This window comes from Carettochelys insculpta, chromosome 12 (genome assembly GCF_033958435.1).
Source record: "Carettochelys insculpta isolate YL-2023 chromosome 12, ASM3395843v1, whole genome shotgun sequence".
Taxonomy (NCBI): domain Eukaryota; kingdom Metazoa; phylum Chordata; order Testudines; family Carettochelyidae; genus Carettochelys; species Carettochelys insculpta.
This window is the reverse complement of record NC_134148.1, coordinates 46,877,564-46,897,128: the sequence shown is the minus strand read 5'-3', so window position 1 is coordinate 46,897,128 and position 19,565 is coordinate 46,877,564. Positions and strand designations below refer to the sequence as shown.

The window sequence follows — 19,565 nt, the reverse complement described above, 5'->3', positions numbered from 1 at the left end:
TAGTTAGTGTCCCCTGATGTGGCGTGGAGATGGATGCAAGGTTCAGAGACACTCCAATCAGTGATACTCTGGCTCCAAATCACCACAAAAGTATGTCAGACCACAGCTGTACATAAGAATGGACAGAAAAATGATCTACTACTTACCATCCAGAGCTAAATGGGATTTGTCACCCCCAACCCCTGCTTTATGAAAATTAGACTATGAATACAAATATGCAAAACTTAAATACTTTAGGTAAAATGCATCATGCGACATTTTTAAAGTTACAAATTGCTGAATTTGTATATTCTATTTCTGTGCATGTATCATTCTTGTATGTGAAGTAAGAATTATGAAGTGTGAATCTGTTCATAACTCTAAATGTGCTAATGAGGGCTGCTCTGGAGGCATAATGTCCCAGTACTCCAGACCACGATCTGTTAATGCTTTTGTTTTTCATATAAGCCCAAACTGAGGTTGATCCTACAAAAGCCACCTGATGCTGGAGCGCATTTTGGATTTGGTACTTTTCCATTCAAGGTGAGAAAAGTACAAACTGAACACAAAATATTCTCACCTTGGGCAGAAGGGATATAAAGGTGGGAAACCAAACAATACGGGGAGTTGCCAGGCACCAGAGGACCTCCCATACCCCCTACGCCCCACTTACCACCCAAGATGCTTTCTGGAAACATCTAAGACCAAATGGGGGAAGGATCAGGCCCAAGCCAGTAGGCTGCCTAACTTGCTTAAAAATATGATTAGAACAACTGTTCGGGTAATAATTTGCATGTTACATGTTTCTTAGGCTGCATCTACATGTGCTGCTTCTTCTGGAAGCAGCATGGTAATGAGCAGTTCGGAAGATGCTAATGAGGCACGGATGTAAGTTTCCCGCGCTTCATTAGCACATGGCCATGTGAGCCGGAGTCTGGAAGAAGCTCTTCCAGACTCCAAAATACACATGCGGGCATGCAGCCCTCGGGGATTCTCTGGAAGGAAACCTCCATCCGGAAGCTCCTTCTTCCTCAAAATCCAGGTTAAGACAAGACAAGCCCAAACATGTAATTGCTGAAACAACTAATCACTGTGAATGCATTCAGTAAACAAGGGAGCCACAAACTAATTATTGCTGCAATTCATTTGCAAATTTGACTCCATCAACCAAGGATTAAACATAGACTGGCAGAAGTATGGTAAGGAAATATGAATATAAATTATGTGACATGAATTGGAATTGTGGTTTCTCCCTGTATCAAAACCCTTTGTACCTGCACTTGGCCTGCATGGGCAAAAGAGCTGTTATGTAGAGCCAATGAATGCTGAGAAATCTGTGATGCCTCTGTCAGATAATCTCCAGTGTGATATTCAACATGTTCACCATTCTCTTCAGTAAGTCTTGAAAACCTTTAATATTTCCAGTGAGGTCACATGTACGGAAGTAATTGAATCATCTCATCTGAATAAAAGGATGACATGGCAGGTGGCACTGCTTGATACTACCGGGTGGATTATTCACCTCATTGTTCGGCTCTTCACCTTCCATTAGTTGCAGCTGGGTCAAGTAAGGTGCCAGTGCAGGTTCTAACTGCTTCTTAGGTGACAGGCATCTGGTCCTGGATACTCTGACAGACACTGACTTCCTCAAGCATAAGATCACAACGAACAGTGTGGCCATGGCTGGTAGACATAATGATGGGAGAGCACAAACTGACTGAGGTGAAACCTATGTGACCCAATTACTTCCTGGAACCCCTAACAGATTCATCTCTGTTCATCTCTAGCTCCTCCTCCAGACTCCCAGCATGCTACCATGGATGCAAATGTGAATATTCAGGGAAGCACTACATTTTTCTGAGGATGACAAGAATTAACCTTCTTGAGGGGAAGAGTGTTCTTGTCAGAACTGCCCTGCCATATGAGATTTGAAGACAGTATCATTGGTGGATGAGGCACAAAGAATTTGAGATCATCTGAATCTCTCAATTAGAGGTGGCTCAAGTGTGGACCTACAACTACACTGTACAACTAACACAGCAAGCAATGTATTAGTTCCAAAATGGTGAACAGTGAGATGTCTGCTGTTACAGTGTCAGGCAATACTGAAAAGGCAGATAGTGCCATAGGTAGGGTGCTTGGTGCTAAAGTTGCATTGGATGGTCAGTGATAGATGCAGTGAAGTCCCTACTCTCACAAGTAACTCTAAGCACCAGCTTCATCATCAGTATATAGTACCAGAATAGAAGTCTGATTTCAGGTTCTCACTGAAGGAGCTCAGAGAGAAGATTTGTCTCTTGTCTGGAGTTGGAAAAGGAGATTGGTGCCTGCTTTAGTCCCACGTATGGTGCACTTTTTGCTCCCTTTCATGAGTGGATGCCAAATAGGGCCTGTGAGAAATGGCCTGAGAGCTCAATATGATGTCTTGGTTCACCATGTGCTTGATGGAACTGAGGGTACTCTCTATAGGCCTGCCAGCAGCAGGGTCAACAGCCATGCTGGGCCTCCTGGGCAATGTGAGTGTGGGGAGGAAAGTCTGCTTTGCACTCACAGAAGGTGCAGGGCTGGAGTTAAGCAGCCCTTAGCACCACCCAGCAAGTGGTGCACCTTCCCTACACAGCCCAGAACATGCCATCCAGCACTCTGGCAGCATTTTAAAGCATGTTTTTCTACAACCAGACTGCGGGGCAGTTGTCTCTTTTAGTTCCCACACCTGGTCAGCAGGCCTGCTTGACAGGGTCTCAAGAGGACTGTGTCAATTTTTCAAGGATGAGCATCTTGAAGATGACATACTTCCATATATGTAACCATGGTTTTCTTCACAAAGTTTTATGAGAACAGGCCAGTTCTTCATGAATTGTTCAAAACAACCAACAACAAAATTCCACCAAACATTTTGAGGTAGAATTCATTTGTATCCTGCTCTCTTCAACAAGACTGAAGCAAAATTGTTGTTACAGAAGTATTTTGTGACTTCAACAATAGTTTCTTTTATTCCTGAAGAAGATGTGTGTAAGTCTTTGGCTAAAAGAAACATTAAGTGGGCACGGCACCCATATGTTAGTAAGGAGCATAATTCTGTTTCTTCTTCTAAGTATCTTCTCATCTTTGCCACATTTGCAGCATTGTCTATAACAAAACTGTGCACATGACAGTTGAATTTTTGTTCACAGTTTATTACAGGTTTTAGTCCCACTTCTTTTAACTATTCTGTTGTATGGGTATTGCCTGATGTATCTATTGTTTCTGAAAACTACGGAACCCATTTTTCTGTTGTCACACAGGCACATATTACTGGATCAACATGTACACTGCTCAACCTGTCAAGGTTTAAACTGGCAAATTTCCCCTCAGTATTTTTTGCACAATGTTCAAATTCCTTCTCATACACTACCTAGCAACTTTCCACCAATTTCTGCTGCACTAGGTGGACTGCAGCCTGGTTGTAAGGACTCACTCATGTCAACAAAGTTTAATTAACCATGAAAAAAAGGAGACTTTGTGGCATAAATGAACTGAGCAATCTTCTCATCTATGGTATCCTGTTGGTATTTGCAGGTCCTTATTACAAGCCCATGCAAGGAGGCAGTTTTACTGGACGATTGAAATCTTTTGCTTACTACTGATACTTTGTTATCTGAAATACATACTAAAAGTATCACTGGATGACTCTGAAGTTGTTGCATATAGATGGTCCCACTCTCTTATGCTTAAATGGGATCCTGAAACAAAATTCAAAAATTATTTTGAATAATTCTTCTCACTCTATTATTCAGTTAATAGAGGAAGAGGGTAAGGCTTGGAAGGAACAGGAGGGAATCAAAGATCAAAAGCTCAGTTTTTGCAATGTTGATCTCAAGTTATCAGCTGGATATCCATATAGTGATGTCAGAAAGTAAAGGGTAAGATTCAAGATGGGAGGAAGGGAGACAGGCCTTTGGAAGAGTCATACATTTGCAAAGGTAGAGAATGGATCGAAGCTTTAAATGTGAACAGCGCCTAGATACAAGGAGTAGGAAAAAAACAGCAGGAGACAAAGACTAAGTCTTGACAGGGATACCTACTGAAGAAGGGAGAGTGGAGAAGAACCCACCAAAGACAACACTGATGGAGTGGTTGAGGAACTATTAGATGGATGGGGCCACAAAAGCCAAAACAAATTTAGTATTTCAGGAAGTGGGATATGGCCAAAGCAACTAAGAGATCAACAAAGATACAGAAGTGGAGGTCTTAGGATGTGGTCCGGAAGTGGTTACTCAAAAACTTAATTAGAGCAGTTCCAGCTGAGCAGAGGGAATAAAAACCAGATCGGAGTAGTCAAAAATTGAGTTGGAGGAGAGGAATTCAAAAGCAGAAATTCTAGGCAGCACACTGACTGAACCTTGGCTAGGGTGATAAAAAGGCATGCAGGATCATAGGTGTGTATCCTCATTAAGAGGGAGATTAAAGCTTGCTTGTATTGTGAGGGCAAGAAGCCTGAAAAGAGCGAGACAGAGTTAATGAAGGGGTTACAAATTCAGGAAGTAGAAAGAGAAGAGCAGAAGGGATATTTCCTTGTCAATGAGTCCAAGGACAGAACAGAGGGGCAGGGAGAGGGAGGTCACATCAAACTGCTGGTTTTCTTCAAAATGTCTATGAGCTCCTGCTTGAATGAAAACTGGGGGCAAGAAGACTAAGACAGGAATCAGAGGTGGCAAATCAGGAATCAGAGGGCTACGATTGCAGGCTGAGATTCAATTGTGGTAGAAACACTGAGTTGTCTAGGTAGAAAGATGGCACAAATGAAAACAAAAAAGAAACCACACTGTAGAGCCAAATGGCAACATGGTTTTAAGACCACTTAGGAGATGGAAGTGGCTTGTTCACTCTTCCTCTAGGCTCAGGGGTACACATGGGCAGGGGGAGCGCAACATGATTGGCTTCCATCCCCCCACCTCCCCAAGATTGTTCCACTTCCAGGAGTCTAGCTGCACACAAAACCAGACCCTCTGCCCATGAGGTATCTTCCTCCTTCTTCTCTCCCATAAAGTAAGAAGGAGGGGGAGAGTTTGGGAAAGAAACAAGCAAGGAGGGAAAGAAAAACAAACTAAATATCCCCTGGGTCAAAAGTCTGGACGAGGGGCATGCAGCTCTGTTTCTTTCCCCTTCCCACACAAAGCCAGAGGGCTACTAGTTTCTTTCTCTGAGGCTGCTGGTCTCTTTTCCCAGCCCTTTACAAAAGAGCAAGCTGTTCTCGCATATTGCCTGCTTCTCCCCTGCAACTGGTGTTGGGGGGGAAAGAAACGGGCATGGGCAGAGAAACTGATAGCAACCAGCCATTTCCAAAGCTTCCCAGCAGCCCAGCTCCAATCAAAGAAACGGGCTTCTTAAGAGGGCAGGGGCCACAGACTGCATTGCAAAGCAACAAGTGACTGGATGCATTCACATGCCTTCCCAGCACAGCCACATTCCCTTTCTGCAGGCATGTGGAAAAGCCTCATTTTCTTTTACCATTGGGGTATTTTTCTCCCTCCGACTCCATTTGTTTTTGCAGAGCAGGAGCTGATGCTAAGCCTTGCAAACACCAGGGTAAGCTCCTTGGGACCCGCTACCTTGCAATGTTCTGAAGTCTGAAATGAGACGTTGAAAGTGGTAAATTTGGGAGCCGAAGTCCACTTAAAAACTCTGGAGGATATAATGAGAACTTCATTGGGGTCCTAATCCCTGGGGGCTGGAACAATTTTTATAGTGGGGATGCCCACAACTTTTGAACAAAACTGGAAACTGTTTTTTTTTTTCCTTCCAAGTATGTTTCTAGACCTCACAGCTAAGGAAAAAAAAAACCCTTGATGATGTTAATTGAGTACATGCTAAAAGCTGGGGAGCCAGAGGACCATTTTTTAAAAAAAAAGAACAGAAGCCTTTTATTAGTCTCAAAGAAGTAGCCATATTAGTCTTTATCTGCAAAAAAAGGGAGGAGTCCTTAAAACAGGGGTGCACCTTAAAACAGGGGTGCACATAACCTCTGCTGGCTCCCCCAGCGTCTGGTGCCTCCCCCACTGCAGCTTCCTCAGCCACAAAGGGAGTGCTGCGAGTCACACAGGGAGGACTGCCACTCACTTCTAGACAGATTGGGGGGCCCCAGATAATTTCAGGGACAAAAAGTCAGGCCCGATGTAAGAAATTTGCTCACTCCTGCTCTAGCTACACTAGAGTGAAACCTTATTACAGCATTAAATCCCTACTTTTGGGCTGAAGTTTCTCATGCCAATCTCACTCTCCAAATTTACAATAGGGGGAGGAGGGAATGAAGTGGGAGAAAGTGAATTCTACTTTTTTGCAGTAAAAAACTCTAAGCCAGCATGATTTTCTAACTTAATATGTATAGGAACGATCATAGAACACGTCAGACAGTTTGTTAAAATGGTATATTCAAAGCAACAAAAAACAAGGTACCTAGCATGAACAGGCTATAATTTTCCTTAAAGAAAGAAGGATTACTCACTCCTGACAACAATACAGAAACATATGGCTTAAAGGACAAGTCATGAACTGTCTATTTATTTAAAAAATTGCATATTGTTTAATTCTTTCACTTCACTATCAAATCTTTCATCTCTTGTTTAATGCAAAAAAAAAAAAAAAGAAAGTCTGACCCTCACAAATCTCCAGCCGATTAACTCCCTGTTTCTCCATTCCTTTTGTCATGCCACTGAAGCAAGTCTGTGTATAGTTATGTAGACATCCTCCATTGCAAAACTGTTCGCTCTTCCCTCAGCACTGCCTGCTATACACAACTGTTCACATCAGTTACCTTGATCTTCTTTCCTCCAATTGCACTCTGGATCCTTCCTAGTACAGCTTGCACACTTTCTACTCCACTGAAACTCACCCATTGAAGTCTCTCTCAATTTCATTCTGGTCAAATCCCAGGGCCTCTTCTCCACCTTCATCCTCTCTTAACCTTTCTGCTGTATTAAACGCAGTTAATACTACTTTCCTCAAGACACTGTTCTTCAACTTTCCAAACTCAGTCCTCTCCTGGTCTCCCTTCACTAAGGACAAGTCATGCCTGACCAATCTAAACCAGTTATCTTATCATCGAAGGCAATTAGTGGATATGGGAAAAGCAGTGGACATGATATACCCTGACTTCAGCAAAGCTTTATTTTTGCCAGCAAGTTAAAGAAGTTTGGCTTGTATGAATGGACTATAAGGTAGAGAGAAAGCTGGGTAGACTGTCTTACTTAACTGGCAATTATCAACGGCTCATTGTCTAGTTGGCAGATGGTATCAACGGGAATGCCCTAGGGATTGGTCCTGGGGCCACTTTTGTTCAATATGTTAATTAATGTTCTGAATGATGGGACAGATTGAACCCATTCAAATTTGCAGATGACACTAAACTGGGAAGAGAGGTAAACATGCTGAAGGTTAGGAAGAGGAGTGACTTAGAATAACAGGAGAAGTGGATTAAAAGAAATCGGAAGAGATTCCACCAAATACAAGTGCAGAGTCCTGCACTTAGTATGGAAGAATCACATGCACTGCTACAGGCTGGAAACCAGGCTAACTAAATGGCAGTTGTGCAGAAAAGGACCTGAGAATTACAGCAGAGGAGAAGCTGGATACAAGTCAAGTATGCCCCTGTTGCCAAGAAATCTAATGACATATTGGGCTGCATTAGTAGGAACATTGCCAGGAGAGCGAGGCAAGTGATTAGTCCCCTCTATTTGGTACTGGTGAGGTCACTTCTGGAATATTATGTTCAATTTCAGACCCCCCATTAGAGAAAGATTAAGAACATAAGAACGGCCATACTGGGTCAGACCAAAGGTCCATCCAGCCCAATATCCTGTCTGCCAACAGTGGCCAGCGCCAGGTGTCCCAGAGGGGGTGGACCGAAAACAATGATCAAGTGATTTGTCTACTGTCATCCATCTGCAGCTCTGACAATCAGAGGCCAGGGACACCATTCCTACCCCTGGCTAACAGCCTTTTATGGACCTAACCTCCATGAATCTATCTAGCTCTTTCTTACATTCTGTTACAGTCCTAGCCTTCACAGTCTTCTCTGGCAAGGAGTTCCACAGGCTAACTATGCGCTGAGTGAAGAAGAACTTTCTTTTATTAGTTTTAAACCTGCTACCCACTAATTTCATTTGGTGTCCTCTAGTTCTTGTATTATGGGCACAAGTAAATAACTTCTCCTTATTCACCCTCTCCACACCTGTCATAATTTTATATACTCTATCATATCCCCGCTCAGTTTCCTCTTTTCTAAGCTGAAAAGTCCCAATCTTTTTAGCCTCTCCTCATACAGGACCTGTTCCAAGCCCCTAATCATTTTAGTTGCCCTTTTCTGAACCTTTTCCAGTGCCAGGATATCTTTTTTTAGGTGAGGAGACCACATCTGTACACAGTATTCAAGATGTGGGCATACCATAGATTTATATAAGGGCTGTAAGATACTCCTTGTCTTATTTCCTATCCCTTTTTTAATAATATCTAACATCCTATTTGCGTTTTTGACAGTCTCTGCACACTGCATGGATGTTTTCAAGGAACTATCCACAATAACTACAAGAACTCTTTTCTGATTAGTTATAGCTAAATTAGCCCCCATCATATTGTAAGTACAGTTGGGGTTATTTTTTCCAATGTGCATTAACTTACATTTATCCACATTAAATTTCATTTGCCATTTTGTTGCCCACTCACTCAGTTTGATGAGATCTTTTTGAAGTTCTTCACAGTCTGCCTTTGTCTTGAGTATCTTGAACAGTTTAGTGTCATCTGCAAACTTTGCCACCTCACTGCTCACCCCCTTCTCCAGATCATTTATGAATAAATTAAACAGGATTGGTCCTATGACTGACCCTTGGGGAACACTACTAGTTACCACTCTCCATTTGGAAAATTTACCATTTATGCCTACTCTTTGTTTCCTGTCTTTTAACCAGTTCTCAATCCACGAAAGGACCTTCCCTCTTATCCCATGACAACTTAATTTACATAAGAGCCTTTGATGAGGTACCTTGTCAAAGGCTTTCTGGAAAGCTAAGTATACTGTGTCCACTGGATCTCCCCCGTCTGCATGTTTGTTAACCCCTTTAAAGAATTCTAACTGATTAGTAAGACATGATTTCCCTCTGCAGAAACCATGTTGACTTTCGCCTACCAAATTACATTTTTCTATGTGCCTGACAATTCTATTCTTTACTATCGTTTCAACTAATTTGCCGGAACTGATGTTAAACTTACCGGTCTGTAATTGCCAGGGTCACCTCTAGAGCCCTTTTTGAATATTGGTGTCACATTAGCTATCTTCCAGTCACTAGGTACAGAAGCTGATCCAAAGGACAGGTTACAAACTAGTGTTAATAGTTCTGCAATTTCCCATTTGAACTCCTTCAGAACCCTTGGATGAATGCCATCCGGTCCTGGTGATTTGTTATCATTAAATTTATCTATTTGTTCCAAAACCTCCTCCAATGACAATTCAATCCAGGACAGTTCCTCAGTTTCAGTTCCCACAAAAAATGGTGCAGGTTTGGGAATCTCACCAATATCCTCAGCCGTGAAGACCAAAACAAAGAAATCATTTGTTCTCTCACCAATGGCTTTATCATCCTTGATCGCTCCTTCTGCATTTGTGTCGTCTAGGGGACCCACTGGTTTTTTAGCAGGATTCCTGCTTCTAATGTATTTAAAAAACATTTTGTTATTACTTTTTGAGCTTTTGGCTAGTTGTTCCTCAAAATCTCTTTTGGCTTTCCTTACTACAATTTTACACTTAATTTGGTAGTGTTTATGTTCCTTTCTATTTACCTCACTAGGATCTGCCTTCCACTTTTTACATGGGTGTTAACCCATGGTGGCTCTTTTTTCGGTCTTTTAGTATGTTTTTTAATTTTGGGTATACATTTTAAGTTGGGCCTCTATTCTAGTGTCTTTGAGAAGCGTCCATGCAGCTGGCAGGGTTTTTGTTCTAGTCGCTCTGGCTTTTAATTTCTTTTTAACTAACCTCCTCATTTTCACATAATTCCCCCTTTTCAAATTAAATGCAGGAGTCTCGGACTGCTGAGGTGTTCTTCCCACCAAAGGAATATTAAATGTTATTACATTATGATCACTATTCCCAAGCGGCCCTGTAATAGTGACCTCATGGACCAGATCCTGCGCTCTACTCAGTACTAAATCGAGAATTGCCCCTCCCCTTGTGGGTTCCCGTACCAGCTGCTCCAAGAAGCAGTCATTAACATCAACGAGAAATCTAATTTCTGCATCTCGTCCTGACGTGACAAGTACCCAGTCAATATGGGGATAACTGAAATCCCCCATTACCATTGAGTGTTTTATTTTGGTAGCCTCTCTAATCTCCCTAAGCATTTCAACATCACTATCCCCGTCCTGATCAGGTGGTCGACAATATATCCCTACTGCTATATTCTTAGTAGAACTTGGAATGGCTATCCATAATGATTCTAGGGAACATTTTGATTTGTTTAAAATTCTTATTTCATTTGATTCTGTGTTCTTTCACATACAGTGCCACTCTGCCACCCACATGGCCCATTCTATCCTTCCAATACATTTTATATCCTGGTAGGATTGTGTCCCATACATTGTCTTCATTCCACCAGGTTTCTGTGGTGCCTATTTATGTCAATTTCCTCCTTTAGTACAAGGTACTCTATTTCACCCATCTTATTAGTCAGACTTCTATCATTTACATAGAAGCATTTGAACTATTTGCCTCTGCTTATTTGTCTTCCCATTCCAGATGTATTAGATTCTTTTATAAGTGATTGTTTGTCTGATGCAGCCCATTGTTTGATATCTCCCCTCCCCTCTTTTTTACTAAAGCCTAAAATATCTCTATTGATGGATTCTCCTCTAAGAGGCACTTCTGTCCGATCCACGTGCTCCTCTGCACCAATCAGCTTTCCACCATCTCTTAGTTTAAAAACTGCTCTACGACCTTTTTAATGTTCAGTGCCAGCAGTTTGGATCCCCTTAGATTTAGGTGGAGCCCATCCTTCCTGCATAGGCTCCCCATCTCCCAAGAGTCCCCAGTGCCTAACAAATCTAAACCCCTCCTCCCTACACCATCGTCTCATCCACGCATTGAGACTCTGAAGTTCTGCTTGCCTACCTGGCCCTGCACGTGGAACAGGAAGCATTTCTGAGAATGCCACCTTAGAGGTCCTGGATTTCAGTCTCTTTCCTAGCAACCTAAATTTGGCCTCAAGGATGTCTCTCCTACCCTTTCCTATGTCATTGGTACCAACATGTACCACAACCACCGGCTCCTCCCCAGCACTACACATTAGTCTATCTTGATGCCTAGAGAGATCTGCAACCTTTGCACCAGGCAGGCAAGTCACCATATGGTTCTCCCGGTCATCACAAACCCAGCTACCTATGTTTCTAACAATCGAATCACCCACTACTAACACCTGCCTTTTCCTAACAACTGGTGTTCCCTCCCCCGGAGAGGTATCCTCAGTGCGAGAGAATACCATAACATCCTTTGGAAGGAGGGTCCCAACTATGGGATGGTTTCCCTGAGCTTCCAATGGCTGCTCTCTTCCCCTGGGCCTTTCATCCTCCTTAAGAGCACAGGGGCTCTCAGACTGGAGGTGGGACAGTAGTACAGTGCCCTGGAAAGTCTCGTCCACATACCTCTCTGCCTCCCTGAGCTCCTCTAGTTCAGCCACCCTGGCCTCCAAAGCCCGAACTCGGTCTCTGAGGGTCAGGAGCTCCTTGCAACGAGTGCCCACAGGGCAGGTAGTCGTACATGTTACACTCTATGCAATAAACAAGATAGCCCCCACTCTGCTGCTGATGCACTGGAGAGAGCCCAACAGCAGGAAATGAAAATTGTTAGGGGATGGAGGCACATGACTTATTAGCAGAGGTAGAGAGAACTGGGCTTATTTAATCTTCAGAAGACAAGAATTGGGGGGGCAAGTATTTGATAGCAGCCTTCAACTACCTAAATGCAGTTCCAAAGAGAAAGGAAGTAGGCTACTCTCAGTAATGGCAGGTAACAAAATAAGAATCAATGGTTTCAAATTATAGAGAAGTAGGTCTAGTCTGGATATTAGAAAAAACTATTTCCTAGAATAGGTTATCAGGAAGGTGCTGGACTATCCATCAGTAGAGCTTCTAAGGCTAGGCTTGACAAAAACCTGGTTGGGATGATTTAGTTGAGGTTGGCTCTGCTTTGAGCAGGGGGTTGGAATTGATAGCCTCCTGAGGTCTTTTCCAATCTTCTTTAATCTTCTATGATTATACCTTTTGGGTCATTTCTTCAGCATATCCCAACAGATTCTTCTATATTCCTCTACCAGGTTCTTTCAGGAGTCCCGCACTTACCTACCCATTCCGCTCTCTCATAGCACTTTTGGGCTATATCTACACTATGAGATAAATTCAAATTTATTAAATTCAGTTTTGTAACACTGTGTATTATAAATTGGATTTGGAGCATCCTCACCTCCCTGCAAAGACCCCCAAAGTTGAGTTAATGCTACCACACTAAATCACCAAAGATCAACTGTTGCAGCAGTGCATTGTGGGAACCTATGCCACAGATCCCTAGGCCCCATAGCATTCTGGGTTTTTATGCTGGTGCAGTATAGGAAAAAAAAAGGCCCCATAACTGGTTGTGGATATGTGATGTCATCTTCCCATGTTGCATTGCCTTCATTTCCCTACCATGGAAAGCAAACAGTCATTTTTTCAGAAGGAAACAAGGAAAACTAAGGAATCCCAGCTAAAAGAAAACAAAAGGTGACTGAATCATGTGAACTGGTTGCTCAGCTGGACTGAACCACGTAACTGGTTGCTCAGCTGCTTTTCCCCCCATTGAAAGAACACCTCCATATGAAATAAGGGGCAGTATTCCCTTTAGATACGACTTTTGCCTAATCAGCCAACTATTGTGCCAGGGAACTGTCATACCCACATGCCACAGTGCGTATGTGCTCCGAGATCACCCAGGTGACTGTGCCATGTCAACTGGACCCTCAACTCTTTTTCCCACCATAATTTACTGGTTAAAAGAAAGCTTTGGGCTAACTGTAAATCCAACTTAAAAATCACATGTTGTGGATTCACTGGTGGAACTGTAAATAATACCACCATTCATTCAAAACAAAGTGCTTTCTTGAAAGGGAGCCAACTTTATGAAGCTTGCTTGGGTACGATGGCTCACTCTATGTGGTAGGGTGGAAGTTAAGGGATCAGTTGACGTGGTCCCTTCAGGGGCTTTCTCCAGCAGGGGTGCCCTCCACATACATTGATGGGTGGGGGTTGAAGCTGAGGAACCAGATTACATGCTCCCTTCAGGTGACAGGTCCCTTCAGGGGTTTTCTGCCAGTCACCAGGCTGCCCCACTGAAAATAGCCTGCTGCTGGGGGAGCAAAAAGCAAGCTTCCCGGCTCATGTTGCCTATAAGGGGCATCCTGCCCCAAAAAATATCTGCCACCAGGCAAAGAGCTCCCCCGGCACTTTGTGAGCCCCCGCAAACAGAACCCTTCACTCCGCACAGCCAGGGTGTGCAGAGGTTCTCAAATTGTGGCCAGCAGACCCAGGTGATTTGTGAATAGTTCCTTCTATGGCAGAGTTGTCTGTTTGTACTGAGGGTTTTTTTAAGTTAATTATTAAGGGGTTTTTGTTTTTTTTTAATATATAGCCCTTTTCCCCAAAGCACTTTACAGTAGTTAGCTAACAGTACAAACAGCATTTGGAAAGATCATTAAATGGTCCACCAAGACTCAGCAAGTTTCAAGTGGTCCACAAAAAAAAAAAAAAAGGTTGAGAACCACTCATATAGATGCAGTGTTTCTCAACCTTTTTTATAAAACAACCTTTTTTTCTGGGGGGGGGACCCCAGACCTCTCTCACGTGCCCCTAAGGGGACATGTACCATCGGTTGAGAAACGTGGTCCCAAGGTAATCTGAGATCTTGAAACAAGTGCCGTTCAGCATTTCAAATTACTGTACCCTTTCCAGGAGTCATATTTGTTTTGCATGCCACTAAGTTACACCTCATTTAAAAACTACTTACTTACAAAAATATGCAAAAATATCACAGAAGACTACTGCTAAAAACTTGTTGACTTTCCACCATCTTATTATGAAATAAATTAATTGGAATAGAAATATTGTACTTCCATTTCAGCATAAGGCATATGAAGCAGTAGAAACAAGTCACTGTCTGAATGAACTTTTAGATTGTACTGACTTTACTAGTGTTTTTTATGTAGCCTGGTGTAAAACTAGGCACGTATCTAGATGAGCTGATGTATCTCCTGGAAGACCTCAGTGTACCCCTGACTGGGAAACACTGATACAGAGTGTCTCCTAAGGCAGGGGTGAGCAAACTTGTTACATCGGGCCCCACTTTTCATCCCTGCAATTAGCAGGGACACCCCCACTGACCTGTCTAATGTCATCCAAACCAGTGGAAATTTCAGTTATGTACATATGAAAAAAAATCTTTCAGTATCTGTAAGAAAGTATGTAGAATGTAAAAATGTTACTAATCAGTCTATAAATGTGAATAAAATACATACAAATGGTAACATATTTCAATATTTTTAATGATCTGGATGAGCCTGAGACCCAGCACCTGATTATGCAGCACCTCCCCTTATGAAATTTCATGCCCCTATGAAGCCCACTCCCAACTTTGCACATCCCTGTCCTAAGGATAAATCCTAAGGGATGTCTCTCTCTGAAATATGTGCTCTTCTACACCTGTCAGTTTTCCACCAGCCTTTACTTTTTAGTTTAAAAACTCCTCTACAACCTTTTTTAATTGTACATGCCACCAACTGGGTCCCATTTCCATTTAAATGGCGCCCATCCACCCTATGTAATTTCCTCCTTTCCCAAAAGGTTCCCGAACTCCTAATAAACCTAAATCCTTCCTTCGAACACCACTGTCTCAGGCATGCATTCAGAACCTGCAGTTATGGCTTTCTAACTGGCAGGGAGCACAGAGAACTGGAAGAATTTCAGAGAATGCTACCGTGGAGGTCCTACACCTTAAATCTCTTACGTAGATCCCTAAATTTGGACAGCAGGACCTCTGTTCTACCTTTCTCTATATCATTTGTGCCTATGTGTACCATATCCATCTACCTCTTTCAGAAGCACTACTTTATCTCTATGAGATGGGTCCCAGAACCAAGTAGAAAATAGTAAAGGCACACCCTCCTGCGGATCTAAACACACAGTTCTAAATTCTATAATAGACCATAATCCCAATTGACTTTTTAGTTCACTTGGCACGAGACTCTCAATAGAAGCACACATCTGATGTGAAGCAGCAATTCTCAACAGAAAACTACCTGTTCTACATCTCTGCCTGCTAAAGTATGATCAGTCAGCAGCACAGGAATCCTATGGGAGGTGAAATGACTCCAACTTTTTGTTGTTGTTTTTTTTTCTTTACATAAATATAGCTTGCAGTATATAGGTTTAAAGTACTGCACCAAACAAAATACTGAGCCATCTGCTTAGCAGAGACAAAAAAAGGGATAAAATGGAAAAGCACTGGAGTATTCCAACAACAATATTTGGAAAGCAGAAAGGAAGAGAACTACCATCTCAGACAAGTAGACAGAATTTTCAGGGAATTATGATCATCATCACCACCACCACCACAGACTTCAGCCAATGATTTAGGCATCTATCTTTATAACTTATGGTTCAACTGAAGAATGCTTCTACATCCTCAGATCTAACTTCATTTTCTCTTTTAAAAATATTGTTTGTGCCAATATTTGATGAACATGAACTGGACTACTTTTTCTATCAGCAACTATAACATTTTGTGCTATGTTTGCCAAAAATGCTGCCATAGAAGCACAGATAAATTTTCAAACAGATTCCATGACCATAATTCTTGGAAACAGTCTTGTACATTCAATAGCTTCTAAACAAAAAATGCATCTTATTGTAACAGTTAATTGCCTTAATCACTGACCATTAGAAAGAGTCAGAATTGGCTCAACTGTTTATTGAAAACACAAGGTGAAAAAAGTAGAGCACAATTAACATAATCATCTCCCAGCAGCACAGTTACTTTTATCATACAGACAAGTACCACAAAAAGCTTTAAGAGAGACTGAACACCAAGAATCAGTATTGAAAATCAGACAGAAATGGACAAAGTTTACTACTAAGTATGTATATTTCCTCTCCCTTTTCAAAGAGTACCATATTCCTCCACACCACCATAAAAAATAAAGAAAACTAGTGCTACTTCTCTAAATTTAGTTCAGTGCAAGCAGCTGCTGCTCCTCCGTTCCCTTTCTGGTTTTCATTACAATTTCCAATGAGTCATAAGGAAAGTATTCAGAACAAGTAAAAGATGGTGGTATTCTAAAATATAGCTCTATATGCACTTTCCAAGATACTTCCAGTCCAAACCACCACTCCCAGCCAACTTCATGAGATCACCAATGAAACAGAAAATGAATCTGGGGAGAAGCATCTGCAGAAGTAAAAACAAGAGGTGACAAAAAGCTCCAGCTCAGCAGATGAGAATTAGACAATATCTCATTCAGCCTACCACTGATAACAGAAAACGAAATCCTGCTAACTCAACAGAAACAGTAAGCCTCTCATCAGTTCTTTTTCATGTTTACCTGGAATGACCATTCTTGCTAGGAGTTCAAAGTAATTCTGTCTTCCTCTTCACATTTTCTTCGCCTATTCATACTCATGATATTAAGGCCCTTTGTATATAATAAAAATAATACAAATATGTACAACAACCTTGTTAACACCTGCCTCGTCCCGTTCTCTTCACCACTGTTGCCACTACACTGTCTAAATTATAGTCAAGAGAAGTACTGTGTGGGGACAATGGAGTTTAAGGTTAGAAATCAGAAAAAGAAAGTATAAGGTGCCTAAAAGCTCTGCACTTTTAAAAGTTAAAAGCAATGGCCCACAAAAGACAATGGCATGAACAGTTTTAAAAATCAACCAATCTTTAGCTGCAAAAACTCAAAATGTCTTCCATCCATAACTTTGCTCATCACAAATGCTCTGAAATCTGACGTCATTCTAGACCACACATTAACCAGGTCTGGTCTATGCCCCAGTCAAGGGCGGCATCTGAAGAATCTGCACAGTTTCATGGGGCAAGCCCACAGCCTCCACCGTTCCATAACTAACAGGTCTCAAAATGTAAATGTAAACAGGAATCATCATTAAGTGGGTTGGTTTCTACTGGAGTCGTGCAAGGATCAGGTAAATAATGAAAAGGACAGATTAGTAATTCAGAGTCATCTGGATTTCACAGTACACTTGAGTGCAAGTAAAAGATATGCACTTTGATATCTAAATGTAAGTGTATACATTTAGGATTTGTTTACATGAGCCCCCTTCTTTTGGAAGGGGCATGTTAATGAGGGAGGTCGGAAGATGCTAATGAGGCACTGCCATCAATATGCGGCACCTCATTAGCATAATGGCAGCTGCCATGATTCAAAAGTGCTGCTTTTGAATCGCATGCCACCCCCGTGTAGCCGGGGGTGTTTCAAAAGGACCCCCCCCATCTTCAAAAGCCCCTTTTTCCCATTTGTTCTGGGGAAAAAGGGTCTTTCAAACATTGAGGGTCCTTTCGAAAGGCCTCCAACTACATGGGCAGCACATGATTCGAAAGCGGCACTTTCGAATCACCATGTCCACCATTATGTTAATGAGGTACTGCATATTCATGGCAGTGCCTCATTAGCATCTTCTGACCTCCCTCATTAACATACCCCTTCCAAAAGAAGGGGGTTCATGTAGACACACCCTTAGGAACAAAGGTTGCAGGCCATATTTACAGGATGGTGGGCTCAACCCTGGAAGATATAAGACTGAAAAAAGATACAGTGGTCATAATATAACTGTTCCCCAGTGAGATCACTCCATCAGCAGATGGAGTGGTGACAAACCTGAGTGCAAAAAGAACACCATTTAAAAAAATGCCAGCCACTAGACGACATGGCCTCACATGCACTGTACGTGCAAGATCAACAGACACAGATGAGACCAGTGTTCCCTGTAAACTGTGTGCTTGTGTGGCCGCTCAAGAGAAATTCCAGTGCCACCCACCTCATTAGCTGGGTGACCACAGCTTTCGTTCCCTAGGTTCTGTTTCTACTGACGGCGCACTTGTGCACATGCCTCAGTGCACATAAATAAATTACTCTACACATGGATGGAAATGATTAGAGGGAACACTGGAGAAGACTATTTTGTTTTACAACATGGCACCCAGAATGCACCTCTCACATTATGTGAGTGAATGCAAGGTCATACTGTGCAAAGCATGCTATATGATAAAGTAAAACAACGTCCTCCCTTTGGGCTGACTTTGCACATGCAATGAATTCAAAGTTGCACCACATGGAAGATGCCATTTTCAATGACATCCCCCATGCTGTCTCAAGAACCATTGCTATTGCAGAAGTTATTACATAACTTCCTCTTACTCAAGTAGTGTCCTGTGTGTGTTCCTCTGTAGGTGACTCCCAAGCAATACTTGACAGTGGAGGCTGGGACGTGTGACAAAGCCCCAGGCTTGTCCTCCTTGGGTCCTGCATTATGTGGTGGTTTAAATACAGCCTCAGAGGATCGCTGTGTCCCCTGCTCTGCCTCCTGCTCTCGCAGAGGCTTGGGTCATGGCATCACTGAGCCATTCTCATCACTGGCATAGTCCAAATACAGTCATCAGTGGAGGAGACCCCCCACCCCTTAGGAGTGCCCGATCTCCTCCTGCCCTCTAGGGCTGCCCTGGGGCATGGGGTGGCCTGGGGGGAACCCGGACTCCTCCCACACGTACCGTGTTCCGGCCCAGGGATCCTAGGCAGCTGTAGCTGGAGGGGCTTCTCTCCCTGGGCCCTTCTGGTGCAGCAAACCACCTCCCTGGGCCACTTCCACCAGACACTTCCCCAATACCTTCCTTAGGTAACTGCAGTCCCCTCTTCCTGGGAGTCCTCCTTCCACGTCCTCTATCTCTTTCCCCCTGCTTACCTGAAGGAAACCGTTTTGAAAGGTTCTACAGGCCTTAATTATCCACAGCTGCTAAACTGGCAGCAGGTGCTAGTTTAGTCTGCTGCTGCTAGATGACCCTGAATAAGCCTCAGCCTCTAGGAAACATGAAAGCACACAACCCACTGCCAACATATCTCCCTTCCACGAGGCTGCTGTAGCCCACTGCAGGCTTGGGTCTATCACAAACTTCAGAGTGGAATCTCTTATTACAAAGAGTACTCTGACATCAAAGATAGCATTGGGGACCAAATCTTCATTGATCACATAATGTTCTGTGAGCGTGTGAAAAGGTGTCTAAACTGCTGCTCTACAGGTTAGTGAGATGGGAATATCTGCAAAGAATGTGACCAAGGTAGAAACTGATCTCACGGGAGTGCATGTGGACTCAGGATGCAAAGACATTGTGCACTTGCCAACAGTGATTAATGCAACTAGAGACCCATTCGGATAGTCTTGGGCCCATATCACAGCTTAAGAATCTTTCTATGGACAAAAAGAAGAGTTTGGGAGAACTCCTATTGTCCTTGGTCCTCTGC

At 42.8% G+C, this 19,565-nt stretch overlaps 1 protein-coding gene across 2 annotated transcripts in view; it reads right to left on the bottom strand.

Annotated features, from left to right (window-relative positions):
* IQGAP1 (IQ motif containing GTPase activating protein 1) overlaps positions 1-19,565 on the bottom strand; it is a 335,028-nt gene that overhangs the window by 264,297 nt on the left and 51,166 nt on the right. The window contains exon 1 of one of the 2 annotated variants that reach the window (XM_075006490.1): positions 16,244-16,263. The exons of the other annotated variant lie outside the window; for it this stretch is intronic. The gene's annotated coding sequence lies outside the window, so the exon portion shown is untranslated. Of the gene's footprint in view, positions 1-16,243; positions 16,264-19,565 lie in introns of those variants that run through there. 2 annotated transcript variants of the gene reach the window in all.